Source organism: Triticum aestivum, chromosome 5B (genome assembly GCF_018294505.1).
Source record: "Triticum aestivum cultivar Chinese Spring chromosome 5B, IWGSC CS RefSeq v2.1, whole genome shotgun sequence".
In the NCBI taxonomy this organism is placed as follows: Eukaryota; Viridiplantae; Streptophyta; class Magnoliopsida; order Poales; family Poaceae; genus Triticum; species Triticum aestivum.
Genome location: NC_057807.1, coordinates 114,050,933 through 114,071,420, shown reverse-complemented (window position 1 = coordinate 114,071,420; position 20,488 = coordinate 114,050,933).

Sequence of the window (20,488 nt, the reverse complement as noted above, 5' to 3'; positions counted from 1 at the left end):
AGATCTCTTGTGCTGGGCCGTCTATGTTGTGTTGTGTTTTTTCTCTTTCTTTGGGCTTGCTGTGCCCTCAGCAGAACCTCTATACTTTGTTGTGGTACTTGAGTGGTGTGTGTTTGTGGACCTTCTGTGGTTGTATGTCTTGTGGCGGTTTGCTTTATTTATAAAGCGGGGCGAAAGCCTTTTTCGGTAATATCTGGCCATTATACGAGCAATATCTGGATGGTATATGGCCATGGTATGGTGGTTGACTGGCTTGCTGGCTAGCGTGAATGGAGGAGCGACTGCGTGCTACAGCCGGATCTAGACGAGCGTGGAGGGGAGCGGACGCGAGCAGCGCACGGACGGACACGGCCGACCGAAGCGAGGCCCCGCGCAGGCGCACGTGGACAGACGGCCGGTGTCGCAACGGTGGCGGTGAAGAAGGCGGCGAGGCCGACGACGAGGACGCGCTATCCCGCGCGGCCGCTCCAGGGGCGGGTCAAAGTCGAGCCCCCAAGCGCTACCGGAGAGACGGCGCGACGCCGCGGCGGTGGAGACGAAGATGGTCCCGCCCGGACTGCGAAACCAGCAGCAGTGCGGTAGCATAGTACCGCCCCACGGTGGGCGCCAAATGTCGTGGTATTCTCACGGGGGGGGCAAGACAACATATGCCACAAGGTGGCTTCGTGTGCGGGCAAGACTATTGCCGGAATATCCAGGGACGGGTATGCGAGTAGCACACGCTAGTTTACCCAGGTTCGGGGCTCTCCGGAGAGATAATACCCCTACTCCTGCATGTCTGTATGTATGTGGTATATCTGGTACATAGTTGCTCCTGGAGCTGTATCTAAGTTCAGTGCCATAGGCATCTGGCTATGTATATGCCTCGTGTGGCATGCTAGTGGCCGGCCATGCTCATGGCCGTGAGCATGTGAGTGCTCATGTGTGAGTGTCTTGTGTGGATGGATGGATGGATGCTCATTATATAGTATGGGCTAGCTTAGAGAGTAAGCTAGGTAGTGGTATGGGCGAGGCATGGTGGGTGTCATCCTTGTCCCCTGGGACTTCATAAATAGTGCCAGGGGACAAGTGACACTATACATGATGGCTGAGATGATACGTGAATAGTGCTCGGGTACGGCCGTCTCATCGGGGTCTTGTCGGTGTCGGATCGGGCTGCAGTCGGCAGCCGGCTGGTTGGCGCAGTCGGCAGCCGGCTGGTCAGTGTAGTCAGTAGCCGGCAGCCGGGTGGGCAGAGCAGTCGGACGGGGAGCCGGCAGGAGCGGCCGGGCAGTTGTACTAAGGGGCTTTGCTAGCCCTGGTGTCTTGATTTATTGTCTCACCGTCTTCGGGGTATCCGTGTCCAATTACTCCGACAGGTAATGAGCATACGGTGCATTTTCTGAAGAAACATTTCCATGTCAATAGTATTAATGTTATTGAAAAGTCTCCGACAATTACTATTGGGATTTTTCAACTCCCTCTACCTACTGCCAAAAAGAAATATGAAATACTTGTTGTTGGGGATATGCATATTCCCATTGAGGTAACTTAGTGTTTTACGAAAGTTCTTCGGTTTCATGCTAATCGAAAGTGGTTGTTAGTAAGACTTGATCAACCTTATTAATGGATCATTTTTGAGAGGTATGAAGTTGATGAAGTTAGTAGGCACAACCTTCTGCTCCCACCTTTTATTTTATTTTCTTGTTTTCTTAGTTAATTAAAATAAAATGTCATGCTTAGCCTGTTTTCTGAATTTTCCGTGCAATAAAAAAGTGGTCGAAAATAAAAGTGTTCAGAATGCCATAAAAATTTAATATGATTTTTTTTGAATATTTCTAAATTTCTGTATAAATAACATTAGAGGGGGTGCCCCTGGTGCCCACAAGACACCAGGGCGCCCGCTGGTGGGTTGCGGTCCCCACGTGGGTAATGTCTGCTAGAACTACATCAGTATTTCCCCAAAGAGGAAGGGATGATGCGGACAGCAACGGTAGGTATTTCCCTCAGTGATGAGACCAAGGTTATCAAACCAGTAGGAGAACTAAGCAACACTATGTAAACAACACCTGCACACAAATTTAAAACAATAATGAGGCTAGCCAACTCACCTCCAGAATGCTCCCGCGATTGCAAGCTTCGTCGGCTGTCGGATCTGCCCCTCTGGCTCGCTGCACCATTGGATCTTCACTTGCAGTTAAATTGTTTTTCACCTCCCAGTCATTTTCCTTGCCCAATGACGAGTGGGCTCGTCTCAGGCTTGCATTGGCTGTCTCAGCAGCGGGTCATCTTCGGGCGGGTGAACCTTTCCTCGCGCGCCGCACGTCCCGTGGCTGGGACGAGGAGCCCATTGGACATAACCGCACCAAACCCTAGCCCCCCGTCCACAGCCACCCGCTCCTTCTCACAGCCGCCGCACCATTCCTCCCTTTCGCCCCTCCTCCTTCCCGGATCCCCACCACGGCGCCGACCTACAGGCAAAGGGCGATAGCGGCGGTGCTCAGTTAGATCTGTAGGAGAGAGAAGATGAGAGGGAGAGAGAGAGGATGGAGAAAGAAAGGAAAAGGCGAGGAGGCACGGCGTCGAATGGGAGAGTGGCCAACCCGGCTAGCGTCGGCTGGGGCCGCACCCCTCCCCAAAGGGCGGCGATGATGGAGGGATCCATCGGCGCCATCCAGGCTCCCGACCGACGGACTCGCTGGGTCGCCGCCCCTCCCGTGCGGCGGGGACATCCACGGCGGTGCGGGCTGGGGAGCGAGCGGCGGGGCCCTTGATCCGTTCCGATCGAGGGATTGGTCGAGCCGGCGCTGGATCTTAGCCACTGTCGATGGATTTCTCGCAGCTTGGCTACCTGTGCTTTGGATCCGGTACGATCCCCATCCCTCTCTCTCTCTCTCTCTCTCTCAGACTCACCCATGCACTCACTCGCTCACTCTGTTTGTGCGCGCGCGTGCCCGCAGTTCACACCCCTGAACCCAAAGCCTATGCTGAATCAGGCGAGCTCTCATTGCCGGATCATTGGCCAAACGCCGAGTTGGCGGCCACGTCAGTTCTGCACCGCTGCCAGTGACCGCCGTTCCATTGCCTTGGTTTCGGGTGTGGCATTGGCTGAGAACTGTATGGTGTTTGTCTGACGTGCCATCCGCATCGTGGGGGTTTGGTCGGTTGACTCCAGGTATCACTACAAAAAAAATACACTTCCGTGATGATACGTGTTTGTCACAGTAGGTCGCGTTTTTTGTCATGCATGTACATCCATGACAAATTTATGACAGAATCAAGATAGTCATACTTGTGTTGTCGTAGAAGTGTTCCATGACATTACCAAAATTATCATCATGGAAGTGTCCACTTCCATGACGATAAATCGCGGGTCACAGAAGTGCTTTCGTCAAGGGTGACCGACACATGGCATCCACCGTAACGGAACGCCGTTAAGCTATCGGGTCGGGTTTTGGATTCGATAACCCGTTAACAGCCCCGACCAATGGGGATTTTCCACATGTAAAATCATCATTGGCTGGAGGAAACACGTGTCGGCTCACCGTTGGGAGAGATGTCATCCACTCATTGGACAGAAGGCTCCTATGATACATCGACACGTGGCACGGCCCAACAGACGCCCATTCCTGTGAAAAGGCCGGCCCATTTGACTTGGTCAAAAGGTGGCGGGCCGGCCCATGTAAAGCCTGTTAACGGCTTGTTCGCATATAGCCCATTTACAGCCCGCTAACCCAAGGCCCGTTATGCCCTATCCGAATTAGGCCCAGTAGCGTCATCTGGGCCACCCAATATGATTCCAGCCCGTTTTCACTTCTGGCCCATGTATGGCCCATGACGTCTTTCGGCCCATATGAGGCCCTATGAAACTCTTGGCCTATTAACGGCTCGTGGTGAAACTGGCCCGTAATGAACAGTGTATTACTTTACACCCATTAACGACCAGTGGTGAAACTGGCCCATAATTAACAGTGTATCACTTTATACCCATTAAGGGCATGTTATTCCGTTGGGCCGTTTCCAGCCCATGTTATCTTTTGGCCTTCTCAGAGCCCATTTATTCTTGGGCTCATTCCAGCATTCGTTTACTTACAGCCCATTACTGTCATTTTCTGCTTATGGTCCAAATTCAGCCCGTGGTTACAGTCGGCCCGTTTGTGGTCCGTTAACACGTTGGGCCATTTTCATAGTGTCATGAAATACGGCCTATTAACGATGGCCCATTAATGTAGACCTATGAACGGACGATTTCAACTCTAGCCCGTTTACGGCCATAATGCGGCCTGTTATTGGCCCATGTTTGGCCAGTCGATCATACTGCCCGTACAAGGCCCATTGATGATACGGCCCGTAGAAGGCCCACTTTTTATACGCCCCTAGAAGGCCCACTATTTCTACGGCCCATAGGTCCAGTGTCACTGCAGTAAATATTAGCCCATGGTTATTGTGGCCTAGTTTTAAAAAATAGGTTGTTGCAGCCACTAGGAAACCGCAGAAAAAGAACTGCACTGACTAAAAGCAAACAAATAAACAAGACAACAAGGAAATAAATAATCAAGCAACTTACACTAGGCTATCACGGCTATTACACATATTACATCCACTGGACATCAAAGTTCGCCACCAGTGCAAATATAGGGAACACAGCAGCATATAAACGCCGCAGCAAAACAAGTCCAAAACTGAAACCACTTCAGAAGAGCTCAAGAAACAATATCCTGGGTACCCATAATGCTGGCAAGATGCTTAGCAAGCTTATTAACTTTCTCTTGTTTGGCGCTTAAGTCCTCCAGCGCCTGCTGTTGCACCAGAAAGTATGCATCTGAATTCTGCAAGGACTTCCTCAGTCCTTCGGCTTCCTATCGCATAACATCTGATCGATGTCTTTCAACTTGAAGTTGAGACTCAAGAAGCCGAACTGATTCAGGCAACGAGTTCGAAGAGTTGGTGCTAGCAGTGGTAGCCAGTAACTCGAACACTACATCAAGACAGGACTTTGGGGTTGTCTCAGTGTCCTCAATATAGTTTTTATCAGCTTTCTTGGAGACCAACAGGGATGTCTCACTATCTTGAACCTTATCTGCATTACTTCCTTTACCATTCATATCAGGGTGCTCTTCTCCAATATTTTATCCGTGTTCTAAAAGGGAAACAAACAAACACATCTCAGGTTTACAATGTAGTATATGAAACTCATTTTGGTAAACCAGTTCAGTAGTAAGGTGGACAGGATAACAGCATGAAACAAACATATATCTATGTAGTATGGTCACTGTATGGTCTATATCATTCTAGTTTATGTTGCCAAATCAAGATAGATACAGTTCGAATCATATCTATTTAAGACAAAGCAGCATAGATAGAATATAAGTGTGGGAAACTACACAGCAATAACAACACTTGTAATGTGCATGGCATGAGAACATAACTGTTTATTCAATTGAAACTGAAATCAACATAGAGAACGTTACAACAGCAAATAGCCAAACACGTTGAAGAAATAGGTTTAAAACATATCTGTTGCGCCATTGGAGTTTCAATTGCATCCTTCAAATTTGAAATTGGTTGGTATCAGTAAATACAGTGATGCAAGAGCAAAGTAGTATGAACCATAGCTACGGAACCTGACCTGAGAACAATTCTTCTGCTGCTTTAAGCGTTGACTTCGGGTTCGGAGTGGTGGCCCTTGTGATTTGGGCACTGCAGTTGCCTAACTAACTGCTCGTGTTTGGATGCTCTGTGGTGGAGACGGTGCTGTGTTAACGGGAACTGGGTGTCTATCTGCTGGGGTTGGGGTTAGAAGGGGTGTAGCTGGTTCTCTGTCCAACTGGGTAGGGGTACAATCTGCATGAGTGTGGGTTATGTGTGGTGGGGCTGATTCTTGGGCAAGTACAACCATGGTTCTATCTGAATCGACAGGTAGCACGATCTTTTCTGAAGACCGTGTTTTTACTACCACAGATACTGCCATCACTCCCTCCAATTGAAATGGCTGATAAACAAGAAAAGTAATTGAATGTACAGACATTGTAAGATAGACAGGTGCAATGGATAGTAGGGAAGAAAACAGGGCATGAAATAATTCACATTTATGTTGTCTAAGCAAACAGAATAGCAGGACATAATTTCACATGTATGATGGCTAATTAAACAGGATAGCATGACACAATTTCACATGTATGATGGCTAACTAAACAGGATACAATGACATACTTCAAAATATGATGACTATGTAAACAGGATGACATGATATAACTATACAATGTGTCTATTAAAGTGGTTGGCATGCCATAAATCACAAACATGCCATCGATGGAAACATGATGGCATGATATAATTCACGGATTGTAATGCCCCGGTTTCGATGCGCCAGGTGTCTGCTAGTTATTCGTCGTTGTTGCCATGTCATTTGCTTGCGTGTTGCACTTTGCCATGCCATCATATGCATTTCATATCATGTCATCATGTGCATTTCATTTTGCATACATGTTTGCCTCATGCATCCGAGCATTTTCCCCGTTGTCCGTTTTGCAATCCGGCACTCCTATGTCCTCCGGTGCCCCCTTTTGCCTCTTCTCTTGTGCGGGGTTAAACGTTCTCGGAATGGACCGAGGTTTGCCAAGCGGCCTTGGTATAGCACCGGTAGACCGCCTGTCAAGTTTCGTGCCATTTGGAGGTCGTTTGATACTCCAACGGTTAAACGGGTAACCGCGAAGGCCTCTTTTGTGTGCAGCCCAACACCCCTTCCAAAGTGGCCCAAAACCCAGCAAACTCCCCTCTATGCTCTCGGTCGTTCGATCACGATCGCGTGGCCGAAAACCGCACCTCATTTGGACTCTCCTAGCTCCCTCTACCTATAAAAACGTGTTCCCCTCTCCATTTTCCGATCAATTCCCCCCCGAAACCCTAGCCCCGCTCCTCTCGCCCGCCGGACACGTCCGGTCTGACGCTGGACACGTCCAGCGCCGCCGCCTCGTCCAATCGCACCGTGCCACGTGGCCCGCCGCCACAGCAGCCCGCCCGAGCCCGTCGCGGGCCCGCGCGCCGCCGCCGCCGGCCCGCGCGCCGCGCCGAGCGCCGCCGCTTCCGCCGGCGTCCTGCCCCGCCGGCGGCCCCATCGGCCTCGAGCGCCGCCGGCCCCGTGGCGCTCGCCGCCGCCCGCGCCCCCGCGTGCCTCTGTCGCAGCTCCGCCGCCCTCCGCGTCGGTAGCCTCGCCCCTCCGCCGCCTCCCGCGACCCCGACCGCGCCGCTGACGCCCGCTGGCCGGGTGCCGCGCGCCTCGTCGCCTCACCCCGTCGCCTCCCCCTGCCGGCGACGTCCCTGCTCCGCCGCCCCGCTCTAGCGGCGCCGCCGCCGTTTGCCTCCTCTGCCGCGCCTCCCCGCCGTCCTCATCGTCGCCCGAGCTCGCCGGAGTCACCGCGCAGCTCGCCGGAGTTCCGATCCGGCCAGATCCGTGAGGGTGGATGAGATCCACCCATCCCCGCAACCAAACACGGCCACGCCTCCCCCGATCCACTCCATCCCGGTACCGCGTCGTCCCGTTGACTTTTTCCCGAGGTGAAATTCCACCAAGTCCCGAAATATTTTGCATTATCATGCCATGTTCATCGCATCATAACTTGCTTCATACTACTCCGTTTCATGCGTATAATATGTCAAATTGTTCGTCTCGATGATTACTTCATTTCATTCCATTGCATCATCTTCATTTGAGTCCATCGTGATGCCCTAAATGCTGTTGGAAGAGTGCTATGTGATGTTAATCTGCAGAAGCTGTTATAACATGCTCATTTGTCATTTCTCCCATGTTTGATGTGTGCATCCTGTGAGGTTGATGTCTACATGTGTTTTGATCTATGCCATGCCATCTTTACAGGGGTGCTATCCATGTATTTTTGTGACTTGTGTAGTGAGTGCATTGAGCTTGTTAAGTAGGGTACTTGTTGTTGCTGTTTTCCTGACTGATTCTGTTATATTTTATTGCTATGTAAATCTGCTGCTACTAGTCATTCTATGCATAATCTGGAGATGTTCACTAAGGATGTTTTGTTATACATGTCTTGCTCTATCCATTCATGCTCCTGGATGAATTTATAGTCTCCTGTAGCTTGTTGTTATCTTGCTCCAAACTTGCTAAATAATGTTGCTGTCAGCCTGTTAACATTAAGTTCAGTTTTGGCCATGTGTTTTGCTAGTGATCCGTGCACCCTATGAACTTGCTCTTGCCGTGCTTAGCATAATAAACATGTCTTCTTACTGTTGGTTGCCTTGACATGCCATGTATTGCTCTGTAGTGAGTGGTTCAAGCTCACCAACATGCCTACTTATTGTTATTCCTGCCATGTATGAATCTGTCATATAACTTGTTATGTTTACATGGGTGCCATCATATCTTCTGATCCTTTTTAGCTCATGGTCAGTAAGGGACTTTTGTTCTATGCAATTAGTAGATTCATGCCATGCCTTTGTTTTCCATGTTAAGTTCCTGTAACATGTCGTTTGATAGCTCTAAACATTGCAACCTGATGTTATTCCTGCTAAGTCTGAAACTGTTATTATTTGCAATCTTCCCATGTCTTTTTGAGCATGTTCTAGTTGTTTCTGTAGATAGATCAGTGTTCATGTCTTGTCATGCTTTACCTGTACTTCATGCCCATGTCTTTTGTTATTACGTTGAGATGTTGTAGCATATTGTTTTGATGCTTGCAAGATGCCTAGTTGCTGTTATGGACAGATTGTTGTTATGACTTGTATAGAGTGTATGTGTTGAACCGTTGCTCCGTTTTGAGTGTGCTATATATGAAACTTTCTTGATTTTGCATTAAGTTTCATATTATCATGTTGCATCCTTGTTTTGAGGTGTTTGCTTGATGTTTGGATGCATTTTGCATCAATGCCATGTTTAACTTGTTTTGCTCATATCTTCTAGGCCGTAGCTCCAAATCTAATGAACTTTATATGTAACTTGACTAGAATCTCGTGTAGATCATCTTGGTGCATCTTAACTTGTTGTTTAACAACTTGAACATAATGTTTATTCAGATCTGGACCAATTTCGAAATTTGCATATGAGGACTTACCGGAATTGTTATATGTTGTTTCCGGCCTCATTTAAACTTGCCTTGATGTGTTGTTCTTGTTTGCATCATCTCTTGCCATGAGTAGCCTCATCTAGCTTTCTCATGCATCATGCTTGTTGTGCATCATGTCTTGTCATGTGTGGTGTGTTTACCATGTTGTGTGCTTCTTCTCGATAGTTCCCGTTTCGTTGCGATCGTGAGGATTGTTCGTCTACGCTGTGGTTCGTCTTCGTGGCTTCATCTTCTTCATGGACTCGTTCTTCTTCCTTAGCGGGATTTCAGGCAAGATGACCGCTACCCTGGATCTCACTACTATCATTGCTATGCTAGTTGTTTCGTTCTATCGCTATGCTGCGCTACCTATCTTTTGTTCTTCAAGCCTCCCAAATTGCCATGAACCTCTAACCTTTGACACCCGTCCTAGCAAACCATTGTTTGGCTATGTTACCGCTTTGCTCAGCCCCTCTTATAGCATTGTTAGTTGCAGGTGAAGTTGAAGATTGCTCCATGGTGGACAGGGTTATGTTGGGATATCACAATATCTCTTATTTATTAATGCATCTATATATTTGGTAAAGGGTGGAAGGCTCGGCCATATGCCTGGTGTTTTGTTCCACTCTTGCCGCCCTAGTTTCCGTCATACCGGTATTATGTTCCCGGATTTTTGCGTTCCTTACGCGGTCGGGTGATTTATGGGACCCCCTCGACAGTTCGCTTTGAATAAAACTCCTCCAGCAAGGCCCAACCTTGGTTTTACCATTTGCCTCACCACCACCTATTTTCCCTTGGGAGTCGCTCTACCCGAGGGTCATCTTTATTTAGCCCCCTCGGGCCAATGCTTGTCTAAGTGTTGGTCCAAACTGAGCGATGTCCGGCGCCCCCTGGGCAACCAGGGTCTATGCCAACCCGTCGTCTTGCTCATCCGGTGTGCCCTGAGAACGAGATATGTGCAGCTCCTATCGGGATTGTCGGCGCATCGGGCGGCTTTGCTGGTCTTGTTTTACCATTGTCGAAATGTCTTGTAAACCGGGATTCCGAGACTGATCGGGTCTTCCTGGGAGAAGGAATATCCTTCGTTGATCACGAGAGCTTATCATGGGCTAAGTTGGGACACCCCTGCAGGGTATAAACTTTCGAGAGCCATGCCCGTGGTTATGTGGCAGATGGGAATTTGTTAATGTCCGGTTGTAGATAACTTGACACCAGATCCGAATTAAAACACATCAACCGCGTGTGTAGCCGTGATGGTCTCTTCTCGGCGGAGTCCGGGAAGTGAACACGGTCTTTGGGTTATGTTTGACGTAAGTAGGAGTTCAGGATCACTTCTTGATCATTGCTAGCTTGACGACCGTTCCTTTGCTTCTCTTCTCGCTCTTATTTGTGTATGTTAGCCACCATATATGCTTAGTCGCTACTGCAACCTCACCACTTTACCCCTTCCTTTCCCATTAAGCTTTGCTAGTCTTGATACCCATGGTAATGGGATTGCTGAGTCCTCGTGGCTCACAGATTACTACAACAACAGTTGCAGGTACAGGTTACGCGATGATCATGACGCGAGAGCGATGTTGCTTGTTTTGGAGTTCTTCTTCTGCTTCTTCGATCAGGGGATAGGTTCCAGGTCGGCAGCCTAGGCTAGCAGGGTGGATATCGTTTGAGCTTCTGTTTGTGTTTCATCCGTAGTCGGATGTTGCACTTGTATGATGTGATGTTGTATTCGTGTGGCATTGTATGCCTCTTGTATGTATCCCCATCTATTATGTAATGTTGATGTAATGATATCCACCGTGCAAAAGAGTTCCAATATGCGGGTCCATCCTTGGTGGGACCTTCGAGTTCCTTTTGGATAGGGTCGCATATTGGGCGTGACAAGTTGGTATCAGAGCCTCGACCGACCTTAGGAGCCCCCTTGATTGATCGTGTAGTTTGGCTGTTGTTGAGTCTAGAAGAAAACTGTTTTCGGAGTCTAGTTATATCGGAGAGTAGGAATTCTTTTTACTCCTCAGTCTCTTCGTCGCTCTGGTGAGGAATCTTGACGTAGGTGTTTTGAACTACCCCTCTTACCCTTCAAATTTTTTCTTTAGGTTCACGCAGTTGGTTTTCCGATCGTTGTTCCCCAGCTCTTTTATCCGGTGCATTTCTCGTCAAGTTGACTCAAGCCTCTTCTTCATCTTTGAGTTCTATTCTCAGTTGTTTTCTTTTCCCACCCGCCCACCCTTCTTCCTCTCGGAACCGGATTCCGTAATCGAGTATCCATCCTAGTCGTGTGAAGCCTTTGTTTTCTTTCAACCGGTGTTTTCTCTTCAAGATATTCGTTGGTTCCCCGTCCACGTTGCCTTTGTTTTTCCCGCCCTCCCACCCTCTTCTTCCCGGAGTTTGAGTCTGTTTCGACCATCAATTCCATTCGTGCGGAGCCTCTTCAGTCTTTCGTAAATTATCTCAACCGGTGAATTCTCGTCTCGTTCATCATTCTTCATCTCTTTTTCTTTTTCGGTAGTGATTATATTCTTTCCCTTGGATCAAGTGTTTTCCCTGCTCGTTCGCCTCTCGCCAGTTTATCCTTCCGGAGTGTTCAAGATATCTCAGGAGATTCGTCTGTGTTCCAATTAATTCAAGGTTGTCACCTCTTTCAATTTTTCAATTGTTCCGGTGCAGCATCTATCTTTTCAACAATCCTTTTTCAACGGTGTTTTCTTCTACTGGGCCCTAACCCATAGGTCTTTTCCCAGGATCTTACCCGACTCTTCTAATTCCCCCGGAGTTATTCGCAAATTCTTTTCAAGTGTGACGTAAGAATGGATCCCATCAATCAGATGCCTTTCCTAGATCGTTTCCAAATTCTTTTCATTGTTGCCTCAACCTCTTCCGTTTTTTCATTCTCCTGGAGTATCTTAGTTATTTTGGTGGTGTTTCTCGTCGTCATTTGAAGACCGAAGAAGAGTTTTTCCTCTAAATCTTGTCTCTTCTCCCGAAGATTCATGGTTCTAGCTTCATGTTATCCTCTCAAATTATTCCATTTTTCATATATTGTTTTCTTAACCATCTGAAGTATGTCAGGAGTTGTTTTTCCATCTCGTTTCAACGGAGGCCATCGTTCCAGAAGAATTCTTGGTCCTCTCATTTCAGCTACCATTATCCAATTATCCCGGTGCTTCGTTCAAGTGTTCTTTAATCAGCTCATGATCTCTTTGTTCTTTTGCATCTAAATCCCCTCAAGCATATTTCTTCTTCTAATTCTTCCTGGTGATTCATTCTCTTTCATCAGTCATTTTCAAATTCTAACGGTGGTTCATTCAAGATTCTTTTTCCTTCATTATCATTTTTAATCCATTCGTTCTTTTCAATCCTACCGGTGGTTCATGAAGACCTTCTCAAGTTTGCGATATGCCACTTCTCAATTCTTTTTCAAGAAGTATAAGTAGTATGCAAAATCCATTGCTTGTCATCATTTGATGAAGGATAAGCATACAATAAATCTTATTCTTATTTCATCCAAGTGAGTAATTCCATCCTTCGGAGTTTGTTCTTGATGAATAAATTCTAGTTCCAAGTGCTTTCATCTTTTCTTTTCCGGAGTTCATATTTCCTCGGTCATTTCGCCGGAAACTCCATCTAAATCATCGCAAGGCTTTAATCTTATTCTTTCTTCCTTCATTCTATCTCATCATCCTTTTGTCACCGGAGTTCTTCATGGTGGTTCTTCATGATTTAATACATTCCTCAAGTGTTCATCAAGATTTTGTTGGAGGAGTTCAGTATCTTTCCTTCTTGCCTCTCGAAGTGCAATTAATTGTCCGTGTTCTTTTGAAGTAGAGTTTTGCTTTTCTTCGTTCTTCTCAGCTATCCAATCATTTCCGTTTGTGGCCGGTCATCACCTTATGACATTGAGATGTTTCCTATAAGACCACAACAAGCTTATTCTTTCGTTGTTGATTTTCTCAACAACTTCATTCAACCCTTCCTTCTAAGTTCTTTTCTTTCAATTATTTCAATTCCTCCGGAGGCATTGCATTGGCCATCTCGTCAAGTGCCATCTCTTTGGGTGAAGCTCGTGTTCTATTCCTCCATGTTTCAGCCGGAGTGCTGCCTAAATCCTCCCAGTCTTATTCGTTTCTTATCTCGTTCTAACCAGAGTGGTTTCTTAGTCTATTTGATTCCGTGAGCTTTCGATTCTTGTCATCCTCATCGTTCCTCTCTTCTTCTCGAGTGCTCTCGATTCTTTGCTTCTTCTCTTGAATTATTGTTTCACCTCATCCCTTTTCCCCTTCCGTCTCGGTCCTAAGATCTCGGGACGAGATCTCTTGTTAGTGGAGGAGTGTTGTAACACCCCAGTTTCGATGCGCCAGGTGTCTGCCAGTTATTCGTCGTTGTTGCCATGTCATTTGCTTGCGTGTTGCACTTTGCCATGCCATCATATGCATTTCATATCATGGCATCATGTGCATTTCATTTTGCATACATGTTTGCCTCATGCATCCGAGCATTTTCCCCGTTGTCCGTTTTGCAATCCGGCACTCCTATGTCCTCCGGCGCCCCCTTTTGCCTCTTCTCTTGTGTAGGGTTAAACGTTCTCGGAATGGACCGAGGTTTGCCAAGCGGCCTTGGTATAGCACCGGTAGACCGCCTGTCAAGTTTCGTGCCATTTGGAGGTCGTTTGATACTCCAACGGTTAACCGGGTAACCGCGAAGGCCTCTTTTGTGTGCAGCCCAACACCCCTTCGAAAGTGGCCCAAAACCCAGCAAAATCCCCTCTATGCTCTCGGTCGTTCGATCACAATCAGGTGGCCGAAAACCGCACCTCATTTGGACTCTCCTAGCTCCCTCTACCTATAAAAACATGTTCCCCTCTCCATTTTTGGATCAATTCCCCCCCCCACTCTGAAACCCTAGCCCCGCTCCTATCGCCCGCCGGACACGTCCGGTCTGACGCCGGACACGTCCAGCGCCGCCGCATCATCCAATCGCGCCATGCCATGTGGCCCGCCGTCGCCGCGGCCCGCTCGAGCCCGTCGCGGGCCCGCGCGCCGCCGCCGGCGGCCCGCGCCCCGCGCCTCCCGGCCCCCGCGCCGAGCGCCGCCGCCCTCCGCCGCCTCCGCCGGCGTCCTGCCCTGCCGCCGGCCCCGTCGGCCTCGAGCGCCGCCGGCCCCGCGGCGCTCGCCGCCGCCCGCACCCCCGCGCGCCTCTGCCGCAGCTCGGCCGCCCTCCGCGCCGGTGGCCTCGCCCCGCCGCCGCCTCCGGTGACCCCGACCGCGCCGCTGCCGCCCGCTGGCCGGGTGCCGCGCGCCTCGTCGCCGGACCCCGTCGCCTCCGCCTGCCGGCGACGTCCCTGCTCCGCCGCCCCGCTCCAGCGGCGCCGCCGCCGTTTGCCTCCTCTGCCGCGCCTCCCCGCCGTCCTCATCGTCGCCCGAGCTCGCCAGAGTCGCCCCGCAGCTCGCCGGAGTTCCTCTCCGGCCAGATCCATGAGGGTGGATGAGATGCACCCATCCCCGCAACCAAACACGGCCACGCCTCCCCCGATCCACTCCGTCCCGGTACCGTGTCGTCCCGTTTACTTTTTCCCGAGGTGAAATTCCACCAAGTCCCGAAATATTTTGCATTATCATGCCATGTTCATCGCATCATAACTTGCTTCATACTGCTACGTTTCGTGCGTATAATATGTCAAATTGTTCGTCTCGATGATTACTTCATTTCATTCCATTGCATCATGTTCATTTGAGTCCATCGTGATGCCCTAAATGCTGTTGGAAGAGTGCTATGTGATGTTAATCTGCAGAAGCTGTTATAACATGCTCATTTGTCATGTTTCCCATGTTTGATGTGTGCATCCTATGAGGTTGATGTCTACATGTGTTTTGATCTATGCCATGCCATCTTTACAGGGGTGCTATCCATGTATTTTTGTGACTTGTGTAGTGAGTGCATTGAGCTTGTTAAGTAGGGTACTTGCTGTTGCTGTTTTGCTGACTGATTCTGTTATATTTTATTGCTATGTAAACCTGCTGCTACTAGTCATTCTATGCATAATCTGGAGATGTTCACTAAGGATGTTTTGTTATACATGTCTTGCTCTATCCATTCATGCTCCTAGATGCATTTATAGTCTCCTGTAGCTTGTTGTTATCTTGCTCCAAACTTGCTAAATAATGTTGCTGTCAGCCTGTTAACATTAAGTTCAGTTTTGGCCATGTGTTTTGCTAGTGATCCGTGCACCCTATGAACTTGCTCTTGTCGTGCTTAGCTTAATAAACATGTCTTCTTACTGTTGGTTGCCTTGACATGCCATGTATTGCTCTGTAGTGAGTGGTTCAAGCTCACCAACATGCCTACTTATTGTTATTCCTGCCATGTATGAATCTGTCATATAACTTGTTATGTTTACATGGGTGCCATCATATCTTCTGATCCTTTTTAGCTCATGGTCAGTAAGGGACTTTTGTTCTATGCAATTAGTAGATTCATGCCATGCCTTTGTTTTCCATGTTAAGTTCCTATAACATGTCGTTTGATAGCTCTAAACATTGCAACCTGATGTTATTCCTGCTAAGTCTGAAACTGTTATTATTTGCAATCTTCCCATGTCTTTTTGAGCATGTTCTAGTTGTTTCTGGAGATAGATCAGTGTTCATGTCTTGTCATGCTTTACCTGTACTTCATGCCCATGTCTTTTGTTATTATGTTGAGATGTTGTAGCATATTGTTTTGATGCTTGCAAGATGCCTAGTTGCTGTTATGGACAGATTGTTGTTATGACTTGTATAGAGTGTATGTGTTGAACCGTTGCTCCGTTTTGAGTGTGCTATATATGAAACTTGCTTGATTTTGCATGAAGTTTCATATTATCATGTTGCGTCCTTGTTTTGAGGTGTTTGCTTGATGTTTGGATGCATTTTGCATCAATGCCATGTTTAACTTGTTTTGCTCATATCTTCTAGGCCGTAGCTCCAAATCTAATGAACTTTATATGTAACTTGACTAGAATCTCGTGTAGATCATCTTGGTGCATCTTAACTTGTTGTTTAACAACTTGAACATAATGTTTATTCAGATCTGGACAAATTTCGAAATTTGCATATGAGGACTTACCGGAATTGTTATATATTGTTTCCGGCCTCATTTAAACTTGCCTTGATGTGTTGTTCTTGTTTGCGTCATCTCTTGCCATGAGTAGCCTCATCTAGCTTTCTCATGCATCATGCTTGTTGTGCATCATGTCTTGTCATGTGTGGTGTGTTTACCATGTTGTGTGCTTCTTCTCGATAGTTCCCGTTTTGTTGCGATCGTGAGGATGCGTTTGTCTATGTGTGGTTCATCTCCGTGGCTTCATCTTCTTCATGGACTCGTTCTTCTTCTTAGCGGGATTTCAGGCAAGATGAACGCTACACTGGATCTCACTACTATCATTGCTATGCTAGTTGTTTCGTTCTATCGCTATGATGCGCTACCTATCTTTTGTTCTTCAAGCCTCCCAAATTGCCATGAACCTCTAACCTTTGACACCCGTCCTAGCAAACCGTTGTTTGGCTATGTTACCGCTTTGCTCAGCCCCTCTTATAGCGTTGTTAGTTGTAGGTGAAGTTGAAGATTGCTCCATGGTGGACAGGGTTATGTTGGGATATCACAATATCTCTTATATTATTAATGAATCTATATATTTGGTAAAGGGTGGAAGGCTCGGCCTTATGCCTGGTGTTTTGTTCCACTCTTGCCGCCCTAGTTTCTGTCATACCGGTATTATGTTCCCGGATTTTTGCGTTCCTTACGCGGTCGGGTGATTTATGGGACCCCCTCGACAGTTCGCTTTGAATAAAACTCCTCCAGCAAGGCCCAACCTTGGTTTTACCATTTGCTTCACCACCACCTATTTTTCCCTTGGGAGTCGCTCTCTCGAGGGTCATCTTTACTTTAGCCCCCCCCCCCCGGGCCAATGCTTGTCTAAGTGTTGGTCCAAACCGAGCGATGTCCGGCGCCCCCTGGGCAACCAGGGTCTATGCCAACCCGTCATCTTGCTCATCCGATGTGCCCTGAGAACAAGATATGTGTAGCTCCTATCGGGATTGTCGGCGCATCGGGCGGCTTTGCTGGTCTTGTTTTACCATTGTCGAAATGTCTTGTAAACCGGGATTCCGAGACTGATCAGGTCTTCCTGGGAGAAGGAATATCCTTCGTTGATCGCGAGAGCTTATCATGGGCTAAGTTGGGACACCCCTGCAGGGTATAAACTTTCGAGAGCAGTGCCCGCGGTTATGTGGCAGATGGGAATTTGTTAATGTCCGGTTGTAGATAACTTGACACCAGATCCGAATTAAAACACATCAACCGCGTGTGTAGCCGTGATGGTCTCTTCTCGGCGGAGTCTGGGAAGTGAACACGGTCTTTGGGTTATGTTTGACGTAAGTAGGAGTTCAGGATCACTTCTTGATCATTGCTAGCTTGACGACCATTCATTTACTTCTCTTCTCACTCTTATTTGTGTATGTTAGCCACCATATATGCTTAGCCGCTGCTGCAACCTCACCACTTTACCCCTTCCTTTCCCATTAAGCTTTGCTAGTCTTGATACCCATGGTAATGGGATTGCTGAGTCCTCGTGGCTCACAGATTACTAAAACAACAGTTGCAGGTACAGGTTATGCGATGATCATGACGCGAGAGCGATGTTGCTTGTTTTGGAGTCCTTCTGCTTCTTCGATTAGGGGATAGGTTCCAGGTCGGCAGCCTGGGCTACCAGGGTGGATATCGTTTGAGCTTCTGTTTGTGTTTCATCCGTAGTCGGATGTTGCTCTTGTATGATGTGATGTTGTATTCGTGTGGCATTATATGCCTCTTGTATGTATCCCCATCTATTATGTAATGTTGATGTAATGATATCCACCTTGCAAAAGCGTTCCACCATGCGGGTCCATCCTTGGTGGGACCTTTGAGTTCCTTTTGGATAGGGTCGCATATTGGGCGTGACACAGATAGAATGACATAATTTAAAATATGATGACTATGTAAACAGGATGAGATGATATAACTATATTATGTCCTTAGAAAATGGGTTGGGATGCCATAATTCAGATACATGCTGTCTATATAAACATCATGGCATGACATAATTCGAATATATGATTTATATACTAAGGAAGTGAGTAGAGGGCAATTGCATATATGATGTGTCAACTAAGGAGATTGCATTCAATATTGTATATATGATGTAAAAAATAAGCATTGCAATACAACATCATTATATGAGTAATATAACCCTGCCAAGTTTGAGCATACACCTCAGGGGGATAATAGGACTGGTCATCTGCCTCTGAATCCTCCTCCGAAGAGCTATCTGTAACCAACAAGATATCTGCTTCAGCAGGTAGCATTGTCTGCTCTGAAGACCTTGTTTTCACTCCAGATTTCTCTATCACCAATTCAAATGGCTGATGCACAGGAAGAGCAGTTGAATATGCAAACATTGTCGACAAAAGCAATGAGAAATACAAAAAAAGGACGGCATGATATAATTCACATATATGACGCTTGCCTAAACAGCATGGCATTGCATAATTCACATACATAATGCCTTGCAACAAGATAACATTGCATAATTCACATATATAATGTCTTGGAACAAGATGGCATTGCATAATTCACATATATGGTAATTAGACACTAAACAGGTGGCATTCACACAAAGCATGTCTAAACTAAGCAAATGACATAGCAATGCAAGATACCATACGCACGATATGAGTAACATAACCCTGCCAAGTTAGGGCATGCACCTCAGGGGGGAAATATGACTGGTCATCTGTCTCTGAATCCTCCTCTGAGGAGCTATCGGTAACCAGCAAGACATGCGCTTCGTCAGATAGCATTGTCTGCTCTGAAGACCTTGTTTCCACTCTAGATTTTTCCATGACCGTGCCGAATGGCTGATGCATAGGAAGAGTAATTGAATGTACTAAAATTGTTGACAAATTTAACACATAATAAAAAAATGATGGCATGTTATAATTCACATATAAGATGACTGGCTAACCAGGGTGGCATTGAAAAATTCACATATATGATGCCTGGCTAGACAAGATGAAATTGCATGATTCACATATATGATAAAGAAACAAAACAGATGGCATTGACACAAAGCATGTCTAAACTAAGTAGATGACATCTTTAATGTATATAGTAAGCAATGCAAGGCACCACCTCATGGGGTAAATAGGAGTGGTCTTCTCCTTCTGAATCCCCCTCAGAACAGTTATCTTCCTCTTGATTACGATCCGAAATGGGTGGAGGGGGGCTACCTTTGCGCCCACCATGGAACGACGTCTGCATGAAATTTTATTGCCACGCAAGGCTCGTCTCTTTTGCTCTACATGATCAGTTCCATTGTGTACAATAACTGGCATGCATAGGAATAAAACATAGTGAGATTATGTAAGGAGTGCATGCACAAATCCAGAGTGATGGTAGCAAACTGTGGATAGACCCAAAACCAATGATAGCAGGCAGATAATAGCTTTAGTTAAAAAATACAGATAATGGCTCCTTTAATGTTTGTTTGCACCCAACATGAAACTCATAGTAGACACCGAAGATTAACCAGATAGTAGACAGATAGTACTGATTGCTGCCCCAATATGTACCCCACAACCATTTAAAAACTCAAGTTTCAGCATTAGTTCGGACCTGACTCGGAGTCTAATAGGTGAACATGACGATAATGTAGCATGTCATCATATTAAGTGACGCATAACGTAAGTAGACACGGAAGAGTGCGACCTCTCTTGCGGACCCGTGTAGTCCTCAAGGTCATCTGCTCAGTTGATGATGGTAATTCAGTTGTCGTGGCTTCCGGCGGTGGGGAAGAAGATCTGAGGCGGTGAAAGACAGTCTGGAGAGCGGATCCCTGCTGTGGTGAACCCTTCCGTTGTAGGAGCAGCTGAGCTGGGGTGGAACACAGCGCCCCAGGAGCAGGACAAACCACACAAGGTTTTCTTTGACACATATCTATAATAGAAGTAATTGAGTAAGGGCTTGTTTGAATTTGAGGATTCTAACAATGCAGGGATAGGAAATAGACAGGAATAGGATAGGAATGCACGTGCAAACAGAGAATTTGAAAACATAGGATTTCTGCCAATATGGGTGTTTGATTCACAACAATTGGAAGATCATAGGATGCAAAAAAGCATGGTGAGATTAAGTCAAACCACAAGAAAATGTACGGTTATAATGCTATTATGCTACTATCTCTTAGTCTTGTGCTTGATGAATAGGAATATGAAAAGGAGGAGAAGTGGAAATTAGAATTCCTACGGTTTTTCTTTCAAGGAGACACTAAAGGAACAAATCCTACAGTTTTCCTTTGCTCCATTCCTTTGCACCAAATTCATGAAAAGTAGTACCATAGGAAACTTTCCAATTCCTATGTTTTTCATTCACTT